Consider the following 21,364-nt stretch of genomic DNA (forward strand, 5'->3'; position numbering starts at 1 on the left):
AAGCCCCCCCTCACACACACATGCCCCCCCTCACACACACATGCCCCCCCCTCACACACACCAGTCCCCCCTCACACACACCAGTCCCCCCTCACACACACCAGTCCCCCCTCACACACACCAGTCCCCCCGCACACACACCAGTCCCCCCCTCACACACACCAGTCCCCCCTCACACACACCAGTCCCCCCTCACACACACCAGTCCCCCCTCACACACACCAGTCCCCCCTCACACACACCAGTCCCCCCTCACACACACCAGTCCCCCCTCACACACACCAGTCCCCCCTCACACACACCAGTCCCCCCTCACACACACCAGTCCCCCCTCACACACACCAGTCCCCCCTCACACACACCAGTCCCCCCTCACACACACACCAGTCCCCCTCACACACACACCAGTCCCCCCTCACACACACCAGTCCCCCCTCACACACACCAGTCCCCCCTCACACACACCAGTCCCCCCTCACACACACCAGTCCCCCCTCACACACACCAGTCCCCCCTCACACACACCAGTCCCCCCTCACACACACCAGTCCCCCCTCACACACACCAGTCCCCCCTCACACACACCAGTCCCCCCTCACACACACCAGTCCCCCCTCACACACACCAGTCCCCCCTCACACACACCAGTCCCCCCTCACACACACAAGTCCCCCCCTCTCTCACACGCACAAGTCCCCCCCCTCTCTCACACGCACAAGTCCCCCCCTCTCTCACACGCACAAGTCCCCCCCCTCTCTCACACGCACAAGTCCCCCCCCTCTCTCACAGGCACAGGTCCCCCCCTCTCTCACAGGCACAGGTCCCCCCCTCTCTCACAGGCACAGGTCCCCCCCTCTCTCACAGGCACAGGTCCCCCCCCCTCTCTCACAGGCACAGGTCCCCCCCCCTCTCTCACAGGCACAGGTCCCCCCCCTCTCTCTCAGGCACAGGTCCCCCCCTCTCTCACAGGCACAGGTCCCCCCCTCTCACAGGCACAGGTCCCCCTCTCTCACAGGCACAGGTCCCCCCCTCTCTCACAGGCACAGGTCCCCCCCTCTCTCACAGGCACAGGTCCCCCCCTCTCTCACAGGCACAGGTCCCCCCCTCTCTCACAGGCACAGGTCCCCCCCTCTCTCACAGGCACAGGTCCCCCCCTCTCTCACAGGCACAGGTCCCCCCCTCTCTCACAGGCACAAGTCCCCCCCTCTCTCACAGGCACAGGTCCCCCCCTCTCTCACAGGCACAGGTCCCCCCCTCTCTCACAGGCACAGGTCCCCCCCTCTCTCACAGGCACAGGTCCCCCCCTCTCTCACAGGCACAGGTCCCCCCCTCTCTCACAGGCACAGGTCCCCCCCTCTCTCACAGGCACAAGTCCCCCCCCTCTCTCACAGGCACAGGTCCCCCCCCCCCCTCTCACAGGCACACAAGTCCCCCCTCTCACAGGCACACAAGTCCCCCCCTCTCTCACAGGCACACAAGTCCCCCCCTCTCTCAGACGCACACAAGTCCCCCCTCTCTCTCACACACACACAAGTCCCCCCCTCTCACACACATGCCCTCCCTCACACCCATGTCCCCTCTCACACGTTCCCCCTCCCTCACCTCTCTCACACTCATCCCCTCTTTCTCGCACACCTCCTCTCGCACTTACGAGTTCTCACACATACTCTCCTCCTCTCTCACACACACCCCTCACATAGACACACACACCTCTTTCTCGGGCAAACTCACCTCTCTCACACACACTCATCCCATCTCACACTGCAAGGCCTACTTTGGCTCCCCACTGCTGCACCCGCTCTGAGATTCGCTTGTGAGCCCCTCCCCCTCTCTGGCACCCACTACCCACTCTGAGGCATGCTCGAAACACCCCACCCCCCTCTGAGACCCACTCTGATCCACCGCTCCAAGGCCCTTTTCAAACCCCCGCTCTTCCCACACCCCCAATGCTCCGGCGCACTCCAAGTACCATTCTGAGGCCCTCTCTGCCCATCACTCCACTGTCCATGCTCTTCTAATCAGAAGAAGCCTTAGACAAGCAGTTCTGCAACATTTTTGAAACTTTACAAATATATTTCCAAGGACCCCTGGGAGGCTCCCACAGACACAGTGGATCCCAGTTTGGGAATCTTTTCCCTAAACCAACAGCATCACAAACCTGTGAACTTTATCTTTTATGAAGCCTATCTTCTCAGATCCAACTCTGCAGAGGTCTGGAGTGGGATTCTCTGGTCCCCTGCCGCGTGTTTCCCGGCAGTGCACCGTTTGCTTGTGGTGGGATTTCCCATTGAAGCCAGCCACACCGCTGGGAAACCGACAGGCGAGTGTGCGATGGGATAATTGAATCACAACTACCGGAGAATTGCGGTCCTTGTGTGTGTGCCCGCGCACGTAAATGCTGGGGTATTTTTAAAAAGGGATATATTGTTACACTTTCAGAATACAATTGTATGTGTCCCAGATCTTGCAACTTATTTTTTGAAAGTTTTGTTTTGTAATAAATCAGTTCTGGGTCAAACAGTAGTGGTAAATATTGGCCATTTTGGTGAGTGAGTTAACCTTTTAAAAAAAATAAATTTAGAGTACCCAATTTATTTTTTTCCAATTAAGGGGCAATTTACTGTGTTCAATCCACCTACCCTGCACATTTTTTTCTTTTGTGTTGTGGGGGCGAAACCCACGCAAACACTGGGAGAATGTGCAAACTCCACACGGACAATGACCCAGAGCCGGGATCGAACCTGGGACCTCGGCGCCGTGAGGCAGCAGGGCTAACCCACTGCGCCACCGTGCTGCCCTCGAGTGAGTTAAACTTTTAAACTAATTATGTGACCTGCAACGTAGTGGAACTAGATAAATGGTGCACTCCAACCATCCCCATCATAACAATGTCTCAAAATTATGCTGGGAACAAATAAACCCACAATGGAATCGTGTCCTTCATTTTTATATCCTAAAGTACATTCGACAAAGTCATTCTGAATTTTAGACTAGCAGTAGAAAGCTGAAGGTTTCTCATCTCTCCAAAGATTTAATGAGGCTTCTTTTTGCAGTGTTGAAAAGTTTCAGTGAATGCAGATTTGCTGCAAACATGGCAAAGGAAACTGGATGAGTTCCTGAATTTGACTAATCTATCTACAAATAGAAAGTAGGTGGTTAAGGGCAAACGTATCATTGTGGTCTCGTGGAACTTCTTTTATTTTCTTGGTAGTTGAGGAGGAATTCCCCAGAGTTTCTTTTTCTTAATTTAACCTATTTTTTTTCCCACTCCCGAGAGATTGTGCGATTGGTTCGTGTTGAATCCATGGTAAGCAAGGAAGCATAGATGATAGGTAGAAATTAACTACGACACCTTCTTCCCAGCCTTCAATACGTCATCGATGAAGACGAACACCTTGTCAAGGTCATTCCCACACTACTTGCCTTCAAACAACCGCGCAACCTCAAACAAACCATTGTTTGCAGCAAACTACCCAGCCTTCAGAACAGCGACTACGACATCACACAACCCTGCCATGGCAATCTCTGAAAGACCATCGACGTGGGTACCACCATTACACATGAGAACACCACCCACCAGGTACGTGGTGCATACTCGTGCGACTCAGCCAACGTTGTCTACCTCATACGCTGCAGGAAAGGATGTCCCAAAGCGTGGTACATTGGCACGACCATGCAGACGCTGCGACAACGGATGAACGGACATCACGCGACAATCGGCAGGCAGGAATGTTCCCTTCCAGTCAGGGAACATTTTGGCAGTCAAGCGCATTCAGCCTCTGATCTTCGGGTAAGCGTTCTCCAAGGCGGCCTTAAGGACATGTGACAACGCAGAATCGCCGAGCAGAAACTTATAGCCGAGTTCCGCACGCATGAGTACAGCCTCAATCGGGACGTTGGATTCATGTTGCATTACATTCACCCCCACCATCTGGCCTGGGCTTGCAAAATCCTACCAACTGTCCTGGCTTGAGACAATTCACACCTCTTTATCCTGTGATTATCCCTCTCTCCAGTTGCTCCATCTGGACCTGTAGACTTATACCTGCAAAGACTCTCATTCAAAGTATTGTATTGCATTTTTGAATTTGTCTATATATATATATATGTTTCTGGAACCCACCTCTTCGTTCACCTGAGGAAGGAGCAGTGCTCTGAAAGCTAGTGATTCAAAACAAACCTGTTGGACTTTAACCTGGTGTTGTAAGACTTCTAACTGTGCTCACCCCAGTCCAACGCCGGCATCTCCACATCGGGGTTATAACAGTTAGTGATCGAGGGGGAGGTTGCTGGTGCTCAGGATGTGCATAAGTTGCACCATGACTACAATGAGCCAGGTGATCTTTTTCCGTTCTGTTTTTGTACATTCATACATGTTCCTCTTCTGTTTCTTCAGGAATTTCCATAGACCTGTTGAAGCTACAGAAGAAACCAGCATGTCACTGCACCCAGTGTTACTCTCAATCATTTGCAAGCATCGGCTGGAGTCCAATTACTTTGAGGGATTTAGATAGTTTGAGAAAGGATCACAGGATGAAGCTCAAAATACCAGTAGTTAGCAGCATGTATTGGTGACAGTAGAGTGGAAAAAAACCTGCTGGCTTGAAGGCTAACTGTCGGCTGCAAACCCCTAGCATTGGATCTTGAATGCCTGATTATGAAAAGCACAGATGTTACCTGCAGACGCAAATGCTCAGAGGTCCAGAGAAGTCTGCAACTCACATCTGTGGTCTCCTGCACATTGGTTTCGTGGAACTGTAACCCGCTGTGGAATGTGAAAATTGCAGGAACTTCTTAAATTAAAAAGAATATCCTCCCTTCAGACAGAGCACCTTCACCGAGCTCCTCCACACTGTGGAAGTATCTTTCATAAATGCCTAAACAGCTGAGATGGAGAGCTTGTACTCCAATATGCAGCAGAAATTAGTGCTGAGCTGGGATTTTTGGCTTTTATGAATTTCAGTGCAACAGAGGTATGCCTCATAAAGATCAATAGACATGACGAAGGAGTATACAGTAGCAGGTATCTGCCTGAAGTAGATATGAATGATTTCACATCATGATGCCGCATCCATATACCTTCCCCTTCCAAAGATAGGTGTGTCAGTACATAGGCAAGACTACCTCAATCTTGCAAGGTAACCCTTTTAGCAATAGCCCTTTCAGATTCTTAATTCAAAATCCAAGAAATATTAACCAAGACATTTCCTTTCACTGCAGAAAGACTACTCAGAACCAAAATCCGCTAAGCGGCTTTCGGAAAACGGATTCAAACAAACTTCTTAACAAATTGCTTTTCTCAGTTCACAACTTCTCCCAGCTTTTCAGCATACTCCACCACAAAGAAGCTGATCATCCGTGTTCTTCCCCACTCCACTCCAGCTGAAAACCTGTTCTCATAAATACTTTCCCTTTCACATTCACTTTCTATTGCCTTCACAAATCCCTTTAAAATTCAAACTAAAATTAAAACATTTCATGTTTCTATATTATCTCCATTTTGGATCAGTAAAATTGAAAATGTCTGCCCGTTTACTCACAACTCTCCTGTAAGATCTGGTAGTATGAACATTATCTTCTATTCGACTTATGTTGCAAATATTATTTGGCTCAACATATAAATTGTGTGTGTGTGTGGGAATCCATTTTGATAATTAGGCTAATTGATGGAAACATTTTTAAAAATAAAGTTAGAGTACCTAATTTGTTTTTTCAATGTAAGGGACAATTTAGCGTAGCCAATCCACCAACCCGGCACATCTTTGTTGTGGGGGTGAGACCCATGCAGTCACGGGGAGAATGTGTAAACCCCACACGGACAGTGACCTTGGGCCGGGATTGAACCCGGGTCCTTGGCGCCATGAGGCAGCATCGCTAACCACAGCGCCACAATGCCGTCCCTAATTGATGGAAACATAAGTTAGGTTGAATTTGGGGATTTAACTCTGGCAGCACATTGCTAGCATTCAATTTAGGTCATTACAAATTAGAATTCCAGATTCATTTAAAATTCAGATTCATCTTTTGGGTTAAGTTTGTGATTTCTGCGGATGCAGTGGATACAGTAATGACCTATCCTGTCCTCTTTGATTGCCCTTGACAGCAGTCCCTGAGGAGAGTAGGGCCTACTTCAGAAAATAAATGGAAGACTAAAAGAATTAATTTGTCAGCTGGAAAAAGAACATTTTTTTAATGTTTTCATTGAGTTTTTTGTGGTATATAAAACAAGGATAAAAGGTTGAATAAAGTTGGTTTGTTCTCACTGGAACAAAGGAGGTTGAGGGGCGACCTGATATAGGTCTACAAAATTATGAAGGGCATAGACAGAGTGGATATTCAGAGACTTTTTCCCAGAATTACTCGGGGCATAGGTTTAAGGTGCGAGGGGCAAAGTTTAGAGTAGATGTACGAGGCAAGTTTGTTTACACAGATGGTAGTGGGTGCCTGGAACACTCTGCTGGAGGAGGTGGTGGAAGCAGGGGCGATAGTGATGTTTAAGGGGCATCTTGACAAATATATGAATAGGATGGGAATAGAGGGATACAGACCCCGGAAGTGTAAAAGATATTAGTTTAGACCGGCAGCATGGGCAGCGCAGGCTTGGAGGGCCGAAGGGCCTGTTCCTGTGCTGTACTTTTTGTTGCTCTTTGTTCAAGTGTGGACAAACAGTGGGAGACAGAGGATAAAGAAAAATATTTACAGGCGGATGGTTTCACTTAGTTACATACATACATCGTCATTCTTTCTCTTGTATTATTAACAGTGGTGATTGCGATTTCCTGTTTTCTGTTCCCTGTAGTTTTTTGGATCTGGCTGTTTCTCTTGCCCACCCCCACTCTTCTCTTTTTTCCTATCCCCTCCCCCTCACCAGTCAGTTGGCTTGCCTTCTTACCTTATCTGTGCTTGTGCCCTGTTCCTGCTATGTTAGTGTGGTACTACTTCTCATGTTTCTTTTATTGGGCATGGTTCGGTTCCATGTCTCCCTAACCCCCCCTCCCCACTTCCTTGCTGTGTCATGACTACCCCCTCTTGTTCTTTGGCTTCTGAGTTGTTGGCTACAGACAGGTCTTGGAACAGCCGAGTGAATGGCTCCCGCGATTACTGTAAGCCCTCTTTCAACCCTCGGATGGCAAACTTAATTTTCTCCATTTGGAGAAATTCTGATAGGTCAGACAGCCAGTCCGCAGCTTTGGGTGGTGCTGCTGACCACCAGCCAAGCAGGATTCTACATCGGGCGACCAGGGAGGCCAAGGCAAGGACGTCGGCCCTCATCCCCATGAATAAATCTGGCTGTTCTGAGACCTTGAACATTGCCATTCTTGGGCACGGCTCCACCCTCAACCCCACCATCTTGGACATTGCCTCAAAGAAGGCTGTCCAAAACCCAACAAGTTTTGGGCAAGATCAGAACATGTGGGCATGGTTGGCCAAGCTTCCACCGTTCACATTTCTCCTCCATCTCCGGTAAGAACCTGCTCATTCGGGTTCTGGTTTGGGGCTCTGTGTACTACTTTTAGCTGCAATTGGCTTAGCCTTGCGCATGTGGGGGTGGAGTTGACCCTGTGCAGTGCTTCACTCCAGAGTCCCCACCCTATTTCAAACCCCAAGTCCTCCTCCCACTTCTCCCTCATCTTGTCCAGTTGGGTATTGCTTCCCACCCTCAGTAGTCGCCTGTACATGTCGCCACAGTTCCCTTTCCCTAGGATGTCCGCTTCCAACAGGTCCTCTAGCAGTGATTGTCGTGGTGGTTGTGGGTACGTCCTTGTTTCCCTTCGTAGGATGTTTTTGATCTGTACGTACCTTTGTTCTCCCAGTCAGCTGGAATCTTTCTGTCAGTTCCTTGAGCGTTGTTATCCTGTTGTTTGTGTAAAAGACCCTAACTGTCAGCATCCTCCCGTCCTGTCTCCACCTTTTGAAGGTGACGTCCATGGTCACCGACGTGAACCTGTGGTTGTTGCAGATGGGGGCTTTATTGGATATCTCAGTTAACTCTAAATGCTGTCGCAGGTGGCTCCACGACCGGAGTGTTGCTACCACCACTGGGCTCACTGAACATTTATTAGGAGGGGATGGGAGTGCCGCATTGCTAAGACCCGGAGGGAGATCCCTCTGCAGGAGCACTCCTCCACAAGCACCTACTCGGCTTCTGGCTCCTTTAGCCACCCTTTTACCCTCTCTGCAGTTGTGCCCAGTGGTAATATTGTAGGTTTGGGAGGACTAGAGCACCCATGGATCTTGTTCTCTGCCATATTCTCTTTGGGATCCTTGCATTCATCCCTCCCCACACAAACGCCATAATAAGTTTGTCTAGTGAATTGAAAAAGACCTTGGGGATCAGGATAAACAGAAAGAGGAATCTGCGTATTCATCTTGATCTTCTGCACCCTCCGCGCCAGAGAGAGTGGGAGTGTGTTCCATCTCTGCAGGTCCTTTTTTACTTCCTCCATCAGGCTGGTCAGGTTGCACTTGTGAATCCCTGTTCAGTCATGAGTGATTTGGATCCCTAGGTAGCGAAATTTGTGTCGGGCCTGTTTAAAAGGCAACCCCTCCAGCTCTGCCCCTCCCCCGCAAGGAAGATCTCGCTTTTGCTCAGGTTGCATTTGTCGCCCGAGAAGGCTCGAAACTCTTTCAAAAGTGCCATGATTCTTTCCATGCTGCTTTGCGGGTCCAAGATGGGCAAAGGAACATTAAAACCTCTTAAGAGGACTTACTCTGATGCTCTTCTCTGAGAGGCGCTCGCTTCAGGAATTCTGACAAGCTGGTACTAAAGCATTCAAGTTTAAACGGTTCAATGGCTGCAGCCACAGAAACTAGTGACGTTTTCAGGAGACAATAGTGGCAAAATGCTTTAGCGACATAAAGAAAATAATAACTACCTTGCTCAGAGGGTCATTTAACTTTTGAGGTGAAACAAATGATTGTCCATCGGAGGGCAGGTTAAAATGCAAACCCTGACATTTTTTATCATTTTCAGTGGCTTGAATGTTTTAAGGTATTTTATAGAACTCTGTAAGAATCAATTTGTGAATATCTCTGAATAGGGCGAGAATCAACAAGAAGGTTTTTTTTCTGCTGGACATAGAATATATCTAGACTTATTGTTATGCGCCAGAGCTCAGAAACTCCAAAGTGTATTATGAAGTTCACCTGACCTACAACCTTTATGTTGAATTTGGCTAGGATGAGCATAAAAGCCTTCACTTCAGGTGTGATTCATCAGACACTTTAATCAAAACAAGATTTATTCTAAGAATGTAGTTAACATATATATATATATATATATATAAACACAGCAAGAATTTCTATCAGTTACAAATGTAAAGACCACACAGCTACAGTAATCTATGTACATAACACTTAATGAATTCCCCCTTAGCTGTTCCAATTCAATAACAAAATCCAATTAAACAAAAATCCCTTTTGAAGGGTGTGGCCCAGCACTCTATATTCTCACTTGAATGGGACTGGTCCTTTTCCTGAAATTCTGATTCAGTTCCAATCAGCAGATTCAAACTCCTTCTTGAAAGCAACTATATGTTTAAAGTTACTAAGGCCGTTAGCCACAACCAATGTGCTTTTTATTGGGACAGCTTTTAAAATGAAAACAGGGAAAACAAAGAAAAGTAGCACAGGAACAGGCCCTTCGGCCTTCCAAGCCCGTGCCGACCATGCTGCCCGACTAAACTATAATCTTCTACACTTATGGGGTCCGTATCCCTCTATTCCCATCCTATTCATGTATTTGTCAAGATGCCCCTTAAATGTCACTATCGTCCCTGCTTACACCACCTCCTCCGGCAGCGAGTTCCAGGCACCCACTACCCTCTGTGTAAAAAAACTTGCCTCGTACATCTCCTCTAAACCTTGCCCCTCGCACCTTAAACCTGTGCCCCCTAGTAATTGACCCCTCTACCCTGGGGAAAAGCCTCTGACTATCCACTATGTGTCTGCCCCTCATCATTTTGTAGACCTATATCAGGTCACCCCTCAACCTCCGCCGTTCCAGTGAGAACCGAGTTTATTCAACCTCTCCTCATAGCTAATGCCCTCCATACCAGGCAACATCCTGGTAAATCTCTTCTGCACCCTCTCTGACGCCTCCACATCCTTCTGGTAGTGTGGCGACCAGAATTGAACACTATACTCCAAGTGTGGCCTAACTAAGGTTCAATACAGCTGCAACATGACTTGCTAATTTTTATACTCAATGCCCCGGCCAATGAAGGCAAGCATGCCGCATGCATTCTTGACTACCTTCTCCATCTGTGTTGCCTCTTTCAGTGACCTGTGGACCTGTACACCTAGATCTCTCTGACTGTCAATACTCTTGAAGGTTCTACCATTCACTGTATATTCCCTACCTGCATTAGACCTTCCAAAATGCATTACCTCACATTTGTCCGGATTAAACTCCATGTGCCATATCTCCGCCCAAGTCTCCAAACGATCAGTGAGGATCCAAAGATTTTTGTCAAGGCCTCAGCAATTTCCTCTCTAGCCTCCTTCAGTATTCTGGGGACTTATCTACCTTAATATTTTTCAAGACGCCCAACACCTCGTCCTTTTGGATCTCAATGTGACCCAGGCTATCTACACACCCTTCTCCAGACTCAACATCCACCAATTCCTTCTCTTTGGTGAATACTGATGCAAAGTATTCATTTAGCACCTCACCCATTTTCTCTGGCTCCACACATAAATTCCCTTGCCTATCCTTCAGTGGGCCAACCCTTTCCCTGGCTACCCTCTTGCTTTTTATGTAAGTGTAAAAAACCTTGGGATTTTCCTTAACCCTATTTGCCAATGACTTTTCATGACCCCTTCGAGCCCGCCTGACTCCTTGCTTAAGTTCCTTCCTACTTTCTTTATATTTCACGCAGGCTTCGTCTGTTCCCAGCCTTCTAGCCCTGACAAATGCCTCCTTTTCCTTTTTGACGAGGCCTACAATATCTCTCGTTATCCAAGGTTCCCGAAATTTGCCGTATTTATCCTTCTTCCTCACAGGAACATGCCGGTCCTGAATTCCTTTCAACTAACACTTGAAAGCCTCCCACATGTCAGATGTTGATTTACCCTCAAACATCCCCCCCCCCCCCCCCCCCCCCCAATCTAGGTTCTTCAGTTCCCGCCTAATATTGTTATAATTAGCCTTCCCCCAATTTAGCACATTCACCCTAGGACCACTCTTATCCTTGTCCACCAGCACTTTAAAACTTACTGAATTGTAGTCACTGTTCCCGAAATGCTCCCCTACTGAAACTTCTACCAGCTGGCCGGGCTCATTCCCCAATACCAGGTCCAGTATAGCCCCTTCCCTAGTTGGACTGTCTGCATATTGTTTTAAGACGCCCTCCTGGATGCTCCTTGCAAACTCTGCCCCCTCTAAGCCCCTAGCACTAAGTGAGTCCCAGTCAATATTGGGGAAGTTGAAGTCTTCCGTCACAACCCTGTTGTTTTTACTCTTTTCCAAAATCTGTCTACCTATCTGCTCCTCTATCTCCCGCTGGCTGTTGGGAGACCTGTAGTAAACCCCCAACATTGTGACTGCACCCATCTTATTCCCTGATCTCTACCCACATAGCCTCACTGCTCTCTGACGTGTCCTCCCGTAGTACAGCTGTGATATTCTTCCTAACCAGTAGCGCAACTCTGCCACCCCTTTTACATCCCCCTCTATCCCACCTGAAACATCTAAATCCTGGAACGTTTAGCTGCCAATCCTGTCCTTCTCTCAACTAGGTCTCTGTAATGGCAACAACATCATAGTTCCAAGTACTAATCCAAGCTCTAAGTTCATCTGCCTTACCTGTAATACTTCTTGCATAAAAACATACGCACTTTTGGCCACCAGACCCGCTGTGTTCAGCAACATCTCCCTGTCTGCTCTTCCTCAGAGCCATACTGGTCCTATTCCAGCCTTAGAGGGGCTGGTTTAGCTCACCAGGCTAAACCGCTGGCTTTTAAAGCAGACCAAGCAGGCCAGCAGCACGGTTCGATTCCCGTACCAGCCTCCCCGGACAGGCGCCGGAATGTGGCGACTAGGGGCTTTTCACAGTAACTTCATTGAAGCCTACTCGTGACAATAAGCGATTTTCATTTCATTTCATTTTCATTTCATTTCATTTCCCTAGTTCTCCCTCAATGCTTTCACCTTCTGACCTTTTGCTCCGGTGCCTACCCCCCCTGCCATACTAGTTTAAACCCTCCCGTGTTACACTAGCAAACCTCGCGGCCAGGATATTTATGCCTCTCCAGTTTAGATGCAACCCGTGCTTCTTATACAGATCACACCTGCCCCGGAAGAGCTCCCAGTGGTCCAGATAACAGAAACCCTCCCTCCTACACCAGCTGTTTAGCCATGTGTTTTGCTGCTCTATCTTCCTACTTCTAGCCTCACTGGCACGTGGCGCACGGAGTAATCCCAAGATTACAACCCTAGAGGTCCTTTTAACTTTCTGCCTAGCTTCCTGAGCTCCTGCTGCAGGCCCTCATGCCCCTTCCTGCCTATGTCATTAGTACCAATATGTACAACGACCTCTGCCTGTTGCCCTCCCCCTTCAGGATGTCCGCTACCCGTTTGAAGACATCCTGGACCCTGGCACCAGGGAGGCAACATACCATCCTGGAGTCTCTTTCACGTCCACAGAAGTGCCCCTGACTATAGAGTCCACTATGACTATTGCTCTTCTGCGCTTTGACCCTCCCTGCTGAACATCAGAATCAGATGTGGTGCCACAGCTCTGGCTGCTGCTCTTTTCCCCTGATAGGCTATCCCCCCTGACAGTATCCAAAGGGGTATACCTGTTCGAGAGGGGGACAACCACAGGGGATTCCTACACTGACTGCCTGCCCCTTCTGGTGGTCACCCATTTCTCTGTCTGCACCTTGGGTGTGACCACATTTATATAACCCCTATCTATGACGCTTTCCGCCACCTGCATGCCCCCAAGTGCATCCAATTGCTGCTCCAACCGAACCATGCGGTCTGTGAAGAGCTCCAGTTGGGTGCACTTTCTGCAGATGAAGCCATCCGGGACGCTGGAAGCCCCCCAGACCTGCCACATCTCAGTCAGAGCACTGCACCCCTCTAATTGCCATTGCAAAACACTGCTTTCTCCTTCTGCAGTCCAAAGCAGTGAAACTGAAACTGAACCCCCCTCTCACCTGACAGTGACGTTATTCACACTCACACGTGCACTTGTTTTGGGGAAGTTTGAATGTAGAATTAAAAGAAGAAGAAAAGCAGTTCAGATATGCTCCTATGCACTTAGCTGGAATGACTAGGGAGGTAGTAGTTCCAATCCCTGATTTGCTAAATTTACAGCTCTCGGAGCATTGTTGGACGAATTGCAAATTTCCTTGCCCTCCAGTGATGTCTGCTGACAATTGTGTGTAATTGTTATGGTGAATGGTTATTGGATCTGACTGAGTTGTGATATTCCCTGACCCGTAGCACCCCATCTAGCCCACATTCTACCAAATAATCTATCAATACTTTTTCCCACTTGAAGCCTACCAACATGCTGTCTAAAGATGTGCGGGTTAGGCGGATTGGCCGTGCTAAATTGCCACTTAGTGTCCAAAGATGTACAGGTTAGATGGATTGGCCATGATCGATGCATGGGGTTACGGGGATAGGCTGGGGGAGTGGGCATAAATCGAGTGCTCTTTCGGAGAGTCGGTGCAGACTTGATGGGCCAAATGGCTTCCTTCGGTAGGATTCTATGGAACACATGTAGAACTGTACTTTGACATGAGTCACTTTTTCTTTCAGGCAGTTTGCAATGATGTCTGACTGGGAGCCAAGCTGGATTTATAAACTGGATTTAGGCAAATCCACTATACCATATTCAGATGTACCTTTTGTAAATTTGAGTTTTCAAATGGTATGTTATTTATTCAGGAAACATTTGAAAATCGTATTTTTCTCCATTATGTATTTTCAGTATTTTTCTACAATTTTTGCCAGATAGATAACTAATAACTGCAACTTATGTAAAATTATTTGAAAATCGATCATTGGGAAAAATCTGAAAAACTACCTTCTGTCACTGAGGAGCGAATCAAGAATTCAAATTGCTTCAGAAAAATGAATTAATTTGTCTATTTAATGTCATGGCCAACATTTCTTATTTCAGCATAACTTTAATAAGTTGACCTTGCACAATCCTCCTCACTAACATTTCAAGACTTGTGCCAAAATTAGGTGAGTTGTCCCACAGACATGCTCAGTAATAGCCGGACAGAATCGTATCTTTTCAGTCAATGTCAGATACTCCTCCATCACCATCTGTGTATGGCAACATCGGTCTACCAGATGCACGTTAATAATAATCTTCATTAGTGTCACAAATAGGCTTACATTAACACTGCAACAAAGTTGCTGTGAAAATCCTCAAGTCGCCACATGAAGGCACCTGTTCAGGTACACTGAGGGAGAATTCAGAATGTCCATTTCATCTAACAAGCACTTCTTTTGGACTTGGAGGAAATATGACATGAACAGAAATCCAAAACCTTGGGCGGGATTCTCTGACCCACTGCCGGGTCGGAGAATCGCCGGGGAGCGGCAGGAATCCCACCCCCGCCGACTGCCGAATTCTCCGGCGGAAGAGATTTGGCGGGGGTGGGAATCGTGCCGCAGGTCCCGCCGGCGTAGATTGGAGTAGGTCCCTTACCGGCGGGACCTGGCGGCGCTGGGAGGGGGCTTGGGGTGATCTGGCCCCGGGGGGGGGGTGCCCTCACGGTGGCCTGGCCCGCGATCAGGGCCCACCGATCCGCGGGCGGGCCTGTGCTGTGTGGGTACTCTTCTTCCTCGCCGGCCATGTAAGTCTCCGCGATGGCTGACGCGAAGGTGAACCCCCCTGCACATGCGCAGGGATGACATCAGCTCCCGCGCATGTGCGGACCTGCGCCGGCCGGCGGAGTCCCTTCGGCCCAGGCTGGCGCAGCACCAAAGGCCTTCCACACCGGCCGGCGGGGCGCAAACTACTCCAGCGCCAGCCTAGCCCCATCCTCCGCACCTTTGGGGCGGCCTGGCACTGGAGTGGTTCCCGCCACTCCACTGCGCCGTTTCTGCCCGCCCCGCCAATTCCCGGAGAATCCCGCCCCTTATTAATTTGCTATTTAAAGAAAATTGACTTTCTGCTGAGCCATAAAGGATGGCTGCTACAAATCATATGACCACAGGATCGGCCATTTGTTATGGAAACCACCAACAGAAATTACGAGAACAAAGTAATTCCCCTCTCAGCCTGTGGAGTCTCACACCTCATTGTTCAGACTCCTTGTTGTAATCCACAAAAGCAGAGGGTATACAGATGAATTGGCTCGCCAGCATGAACTAACACAAAAGAGAGAGATTGAAACTCATTATACTGGAACCGATGCTAATAGCCACCTTATCTATCTCCTAAGGGGAACAATGGATTCTATCCAGAAACTGGTTGTTAAACTGCAATCAACCATTAATAGGCCTCAATAGGCTTCACCATTACATCTGTGGCCTCACATGCGCTCTCTGTTTCATATCTAACTGGTGAACACCAAGAAGCAGAACCAGAACTCCAGGCTGAACAACAACCTGCTCCTCAAAGCCCATCTCTGCTGGAAGATTTCCTACTATTGCTTACAGAACTGACTCAGTCTCTGTGTACCAACATCATCTTGTGGTATCAGCACCAACTGCAAAGTGAATTCTACAACTTCAGCATTCAGCTGGCTCTTATCTGAAAGAACTCTTTGTTGGACTCTGATCCTGGAATCTGGAAACCATGGGAACTAATATTAATTTCTTTGGTTCTTGTACTGTTACTATTCATATTTGTAAAACATTTTTTACTATATCCCCCATTAGTGTGAGCGTGTGCGAGGTTATGTGCGTGTGCATGTGTGATGGAGTAGGCAGTTGAGAACAGTCCAAATCCCCCCACCATACCCAGCTTTTGAATGTGAAATCAACTACCCTGAGGTAATCATAAAGCATGTTTGCTGCTAGTTATTAGTAAATTGGATCACACACACCAAACAAGGGGAACCACACCACAGCATACTTTAAAAATAAGTCAAAACACCTTCTGTTTATGGACAATTGGGGAGAGGAAAGAAATACGGGTTGCCTTCCTTTATCCTGTCCGTAACATATAGTAGCATAGTAGTGTACAGTTGGGAAGGAGTTGTTCTAGAAATACTCAACATTGTGATGATGAATTACTATTCCATGTTGAGCACCACTTGGAAGAAGCATTGAGAGTAACAACGGCCCAGAAAAAATCTGGGAAGGTGACTTTGATATCCTTTGATCTGGTAGCTCCACTATTAACTGAAATGAAAAGGATATAGAAGGTACGGCAGTTTGAGAACAAACATAAGGGACAAATCTACATCACCAACCTACCTGTCATAGATGCATCAGTCTATTAGAGTATGATTAAGAGACAAGATTCTGTCTTTACACTGAGGAATGTGAGTAGTGAGGAGTATGTTAAGAGGCTTCAATGTGATTTAGACAAGTTGAGTGAGTGGACAAATACATGGCAGGTACAATATAAAGTGTGTAGTTATCCACTTCAGATGGAGAAATAAAATTGCAGAGTATTATTTGATTAGTGATCGATTGGGAAATGTTGATGTGCATAGGGACCTGGGTGTCCTACTACACCAGTCACTAAAAGCAAGCATGCAGGTACAGCAAGCAGTTAAGAAGGCAAATAATATGTTGGCTTTCATTGCACGCGGATTTGAGTACAGGATCAGAATCACAGAATTGTCATGGCGCAGGAGGCCATTTGGCCCAACTTGTCTGCACTGGCTCAGCAAACTTAGCGATATTCCCCTATATTCTCCCTGCACTCCTGCACATTGTTTCTATTCAAGTAATCACCTAATATCCTCTTGAATCCCTTTAGAGTGCCAGGCCCTCCAGACCTCAGGTAGCAGAGGAAGGTCGCCAACTTTCTCCCAAGTCATGGGCAGCAAGCACAGGACAGTACCTGGTAAAATCACTCAAAAGATAGCTGAAAAGAGCACCTAGCTGCACTTGGGGTTCACACAAATGAATAGAATATGCCTTATGTCTATTATGTAGCTCAGTAAATCGTTTATTCACTGTTGTTGCTTCCCATTCCAATTCTTGGTTCCACGTGGGATCTCATTTACATCTTTGCTCTCTCAATGGGCTTGAGGTGATTGACAAAGGCATGTCTATTCCATTCCTCAGCCTTGCCGATGTGCAGCTGGGTGCTGGATGATTGAGTGCAAAATGAAAGAGGCAGCAGCAGGACTGATAAACGGTAAGGCTTTATCAGAATCTGGAAGAGGAAGAAGGTTATAGAAAATGACAATGTATTACTGCTTCCTGAACCTCTCCTGTGCCTTGCCTGTGGTCCAAGTAATCCACCATCTTGCATCACCTGGTCAGCTGACACCTCTACCTGATTATCAGAGGAGTCATCGTGATGTGATGTCCTCCTTATCCAATGCCTCCCTCTCTGCGGAGCAGTTTGTGCAGAGCATAGCAGACCATAGATTATTAAAATATCATGACCAAAACAAATGGAATGCTGGCACTTATAACTGGAGGACTAGAATACAAGAGCTTAGAAGGCATGCAACAGCTGTACAACGCCCTAGTTAGGCTACACCTGAAGTACTGTGTTGAGTTCTGAGCACCACAGCTGAGGAAGGATGGATGGAGTGCAACTTAGATTTACTAGAATGATTCCTGGACTCCCATGGTTAAATTATGAGGAGAAGCTACATAAAAAAGGGTTGTATTTCCCAGAATTAAGTGATTTTTCTTTTAGGTTTTCAACATATTAAGGGGAATAGATAGGTTTGATGGATATAAATTACTTCTGTTGTTTGGGGAATCCCAGATTAGAGACAGCCAGACCCTTCAAGAGTAAAGTTCAGAATGCTTTTGCACAGAAAGGGCAGTAGGAGTTGAGAACTCTTCCGCAAATGACAGTTGGTGCTGGGTCAATTAATAACTGCATGTCTGGCGATTTTTTAAAACCATAGGTATTAAGTAATACAGGGCATTATTAGGTCACAGAACAGCCATGATCTCATTGAATGGTAGAACAGGCTCAAAGGGCTAGGTGTTGGTATGTTCAGCAATTTTAAAGCTGCTTTAAAAAAACATTGTGCTGGAAGGCAGTGCTGCCCACAAAACCGACCTTGATCCCAGATTGAAATAATCAACAAGGTGAGTTTTGCATATTGCTCTTCAAATTAAGCATTTGTTTGGTCCAAAGACATTAGCAGGTACGTATTAAAAGTTTTAAAATGTTAACAAATATTGATCGACTATAAAACTGACAGTGTGCACCAATGAAACTAGCAAATGGTCCAGTATAGTTTTATTAATGGTCATTTTCAGTGAATTAAAACCAGGTTACTCATAGGGCGTGAACTATAACCCTCCTGCTAAAAAAATCTTACATTTTGTGATAACCCCATTTTCAGCTGTGTTAATAAAACTGCACCAGGTTAAAATTTTGAAGTACATCAATGAATATTTTTTACTGCAAGTAAAAGAAACAACTATTATGCTGCCTGATTGCACTGGTTCACGGAAGATATTACATTTGTGATTTTGCAAAGTAGGTTCCAGCAGAGACCTGAAGCTCAACTTTGCTTCAGTGTAAATCTGGGTACAATTTGTGATCAGATGGCTGATTGCAGCCAAAGTGTAAACTCTAACCCACTCTCTGTTTCAATAATCCAGCGAATTAGTAAATTAATCAACTTGTATAACATATAAGTCTGAATAGTTTAATAAAACCATTTAGTGATTCAAATTTAGAAACACCCATAGCTTGGGTTACAAGTTGCTGCTTGTTGTTCTCCCAGGCTGTAGTGTTGCCAGGTATGCTCAGCATTTTCCCATGTCATACGTCTGCAGAAACTAGCTCCATGAATTGTTAGGAAGTTATGGCACATTATTGTGAGGTTATATATCATGACCAGACTCCCTGGGGCAGTTACTTGATACTCAAAAGCCTTGCTTTAGCCTCGCATTTGTTCTTGTGGCCTTTTCCCTCAGTTTGGGTGCCCTGTGTTCTGCTGACAATATTCACGGTATTTTATGCCTGTAAGGTGTTCCTAAATTTGCTCGAATAAATGGTTTGGGGCAGTGGTTTTCAAATTGCACTTCATTAACACCTAGGTTTTTGTAATTACTTCCCAGTGGGTCTGCAGACTAAAGTGAATGTGCACATGAAATGGGTGTGGTGATTGCCAACAGGCAGGGCTAGACAAAGATCAAAATCAGGATAGGGAGACTGCAGTGAGAAATAGGCACAACCACCTCACTGATAGATAAAAACACTTGCATGCAGCACTTTTACTTAGTACCATATGTAGATGGAAGGCAGGTGGTGGTTGTGATTACCCTTGGTTGTGAGGACCCTTCAACCAAACATGTTTGAGAAGCACTATTTTAATGGAAGGTCTCATTCTGTACTGTAAAAGATAACCCTCCATAAATGAGCTCTTCCATTCATTTCATGATTAACTACTCCGGCCCTAATAAAACATGATACATGCTGCCTTTGTTGTACAAACGCTTGGCCTGCTAAACCCTACACAGATACAGGAGATTAAATGTCTTTTAAGGTTATATAGCAACAGCTCTGGTACAAGCCACTACTGATGTTCCTTTGGTCAACCTGTCTCGTGAGTGATAGATAGCATGATCTACTGCTGTAGCTAAACACAGCAGTATTACATAGAAAATAGAAGCAAGATGTAGGCCCTTCCAGCCTGCTCCGCCATTCGTTATGATCATGGCTGATCATCAAATTCAATACCCTGATCCCGCCTCTTCCCCCCCCCCCCCCCCCCCCCATATCCCTTTAGCCCCAAGAGCTATAACTGATTGCTTCTTTAAATTACACAATGGCCTCAATTACTTTCTGTGGAAGTGAATTCCACAGATTCACCACTCTCTGGGTGAAGAAATTTCTCCTCACCTCAGCCCTAAAAGGTTTATCCATTATTCTCAAACTATGACCCCTATGTGGTGAATGTAATTCACACTATTGTATTGTATGGTATTGTGTCCTTGTGGGCTCTGTGAGCCGTTGCGCGGCTCTGCCCATAGGGGAGATGAGGAGCTTGTACAGGGCTCCACCCTCTGCTCCGCCCATGGCCCCTCCCACTACCGGAAGTATAAAGTGCTGCAGCCGTGTGAGCCTGCCCTCAGTTCTTCTGGTCACAGGCAGGCTCAGTTGTAAGACTATTAAAACCACAGTTTACTTCCAATCGTGTTCCGAGTGAATTGATGGTCACATCAATTTAATAGTCTTAGAAAACTTGAAGAAAGCTACTGGTCTCCCTGCCTGGTTGAAGAAAACTACTATGGAATCAGCCCTCAAACCTGATCGACTAGAACTCGACCCGCAGGCTGCAGAGGCGAAGGAAATCTTCCTACACTGGCTTCGGTGTTTCAAGGCCTACCTGGCTGCATCGACCACCTCCGAGACTACAGAGGAGCAGAAACTCAGCCTACTGCACGCACGGGTGAGCCATCGCATCTCTACGCAACTCAATTGTACCGACTCCTATACTGAGGCCCTTGCTATGCTCGACCAATTGTACGTGCGGCCGGTAAACGAGGTCTAGGTGCGGCACACTTTCACTACCCGCCGCCAGCGCCCCGCAGAGTCGCTAGAGGACTTCCTGCGCGACTTAAAAGCCCTTGCTCGGGACTGCAACTTTCACGCTGTAACAGCCTCCCAGCATATGGAACTCGCTGTCCGTGATGTGTCCATTGCGGGACTCTGGTCTAACTATGTGCGCCAGCAGCTACTTGAGAAAGGGGCCCAGAGCTTGGAGGACACGGTAGAGCTAGGAGCTACTATGGAGGTCGCGTTCTGAAGTCTAAACTCATTCCCTGCGGATCAAGCGACCCCATCGTGGACCAGCGACTGCCCAGGCCTGCGCCACGCGGCCACCCACTCACTATGGAGCGCCAGCGTGCCATTTTTCGGCGGACCCCTACCTCCTCTCACTATATGCAGCTTAGTGACTCTAAAAATCAATCCCCCTCCACTCTTCGCTAACCTAACGGCTAACTGTAAACCAGTAGCCACTCGCAGCAGGCGGTACAGCCTGCAGGACAGAGTATTCATCACAGCCGAAGTCCAGCTGCTCCTACGTGAGGGAGTCATAGAGGCCAGTAATAGCCCCTGGAGAGCTCAGGTGGTGGTCATCAAGACCGGGGAAAAGTTCCGGATGGTGGTTGATTATAGCCAAACCATTAACCGGTTCACGCACCTCGATGCGTACCCCCTCCCCAGGATTGCAGACATGGTCAACCAGATCGCCCAGTACCGCATATTCTCCACGGTGGATCTGA

General features: G+C 47.3%; 1 protein-coding gene across 2 annotated transcripts in view; it reads left to right on the forward strand.

Annotated features, from left to right (window-relative positions):
• si:ch1073-145m9.1 overlaps positions 1-21,364 on the forward strand; it is a 110,972-nt gene that overhangs the window by 11,104 nt on the left and 78,504 nt on the right. The window contains exon 1 of one of the 2 annotated variants that reach the window (XM_038814185.1): positions 18,131-18,208. The exons of the other annotated variant lie outside the window; for it this stretch is intronic. The gene's annotated coding sequence lies outside the window, so the exon portion shown is untranslated. Of the gene's footprint in view, positions 1-18,130; positions 18,209-21,364 lie in introns of those variants that run through there. 2 annotated transcript variants of the gene reach the window in all.

The sequence above is a fragment of the Scyliorhinus canicula genome, chromosome 12 (assembly GCF_902713615.1).
Source record: "Scyliorhinus canicula chromosome 12, sScyCan1.1, whole genome shotgun sequence".
Lineage (NCBI taxonomy): Eukaryota > Metazoa > Chordata > Chondrichthyes > Carcharhiniformes > Scyliorhinidae > Scyliorhinus > Scyliorhinus canicula.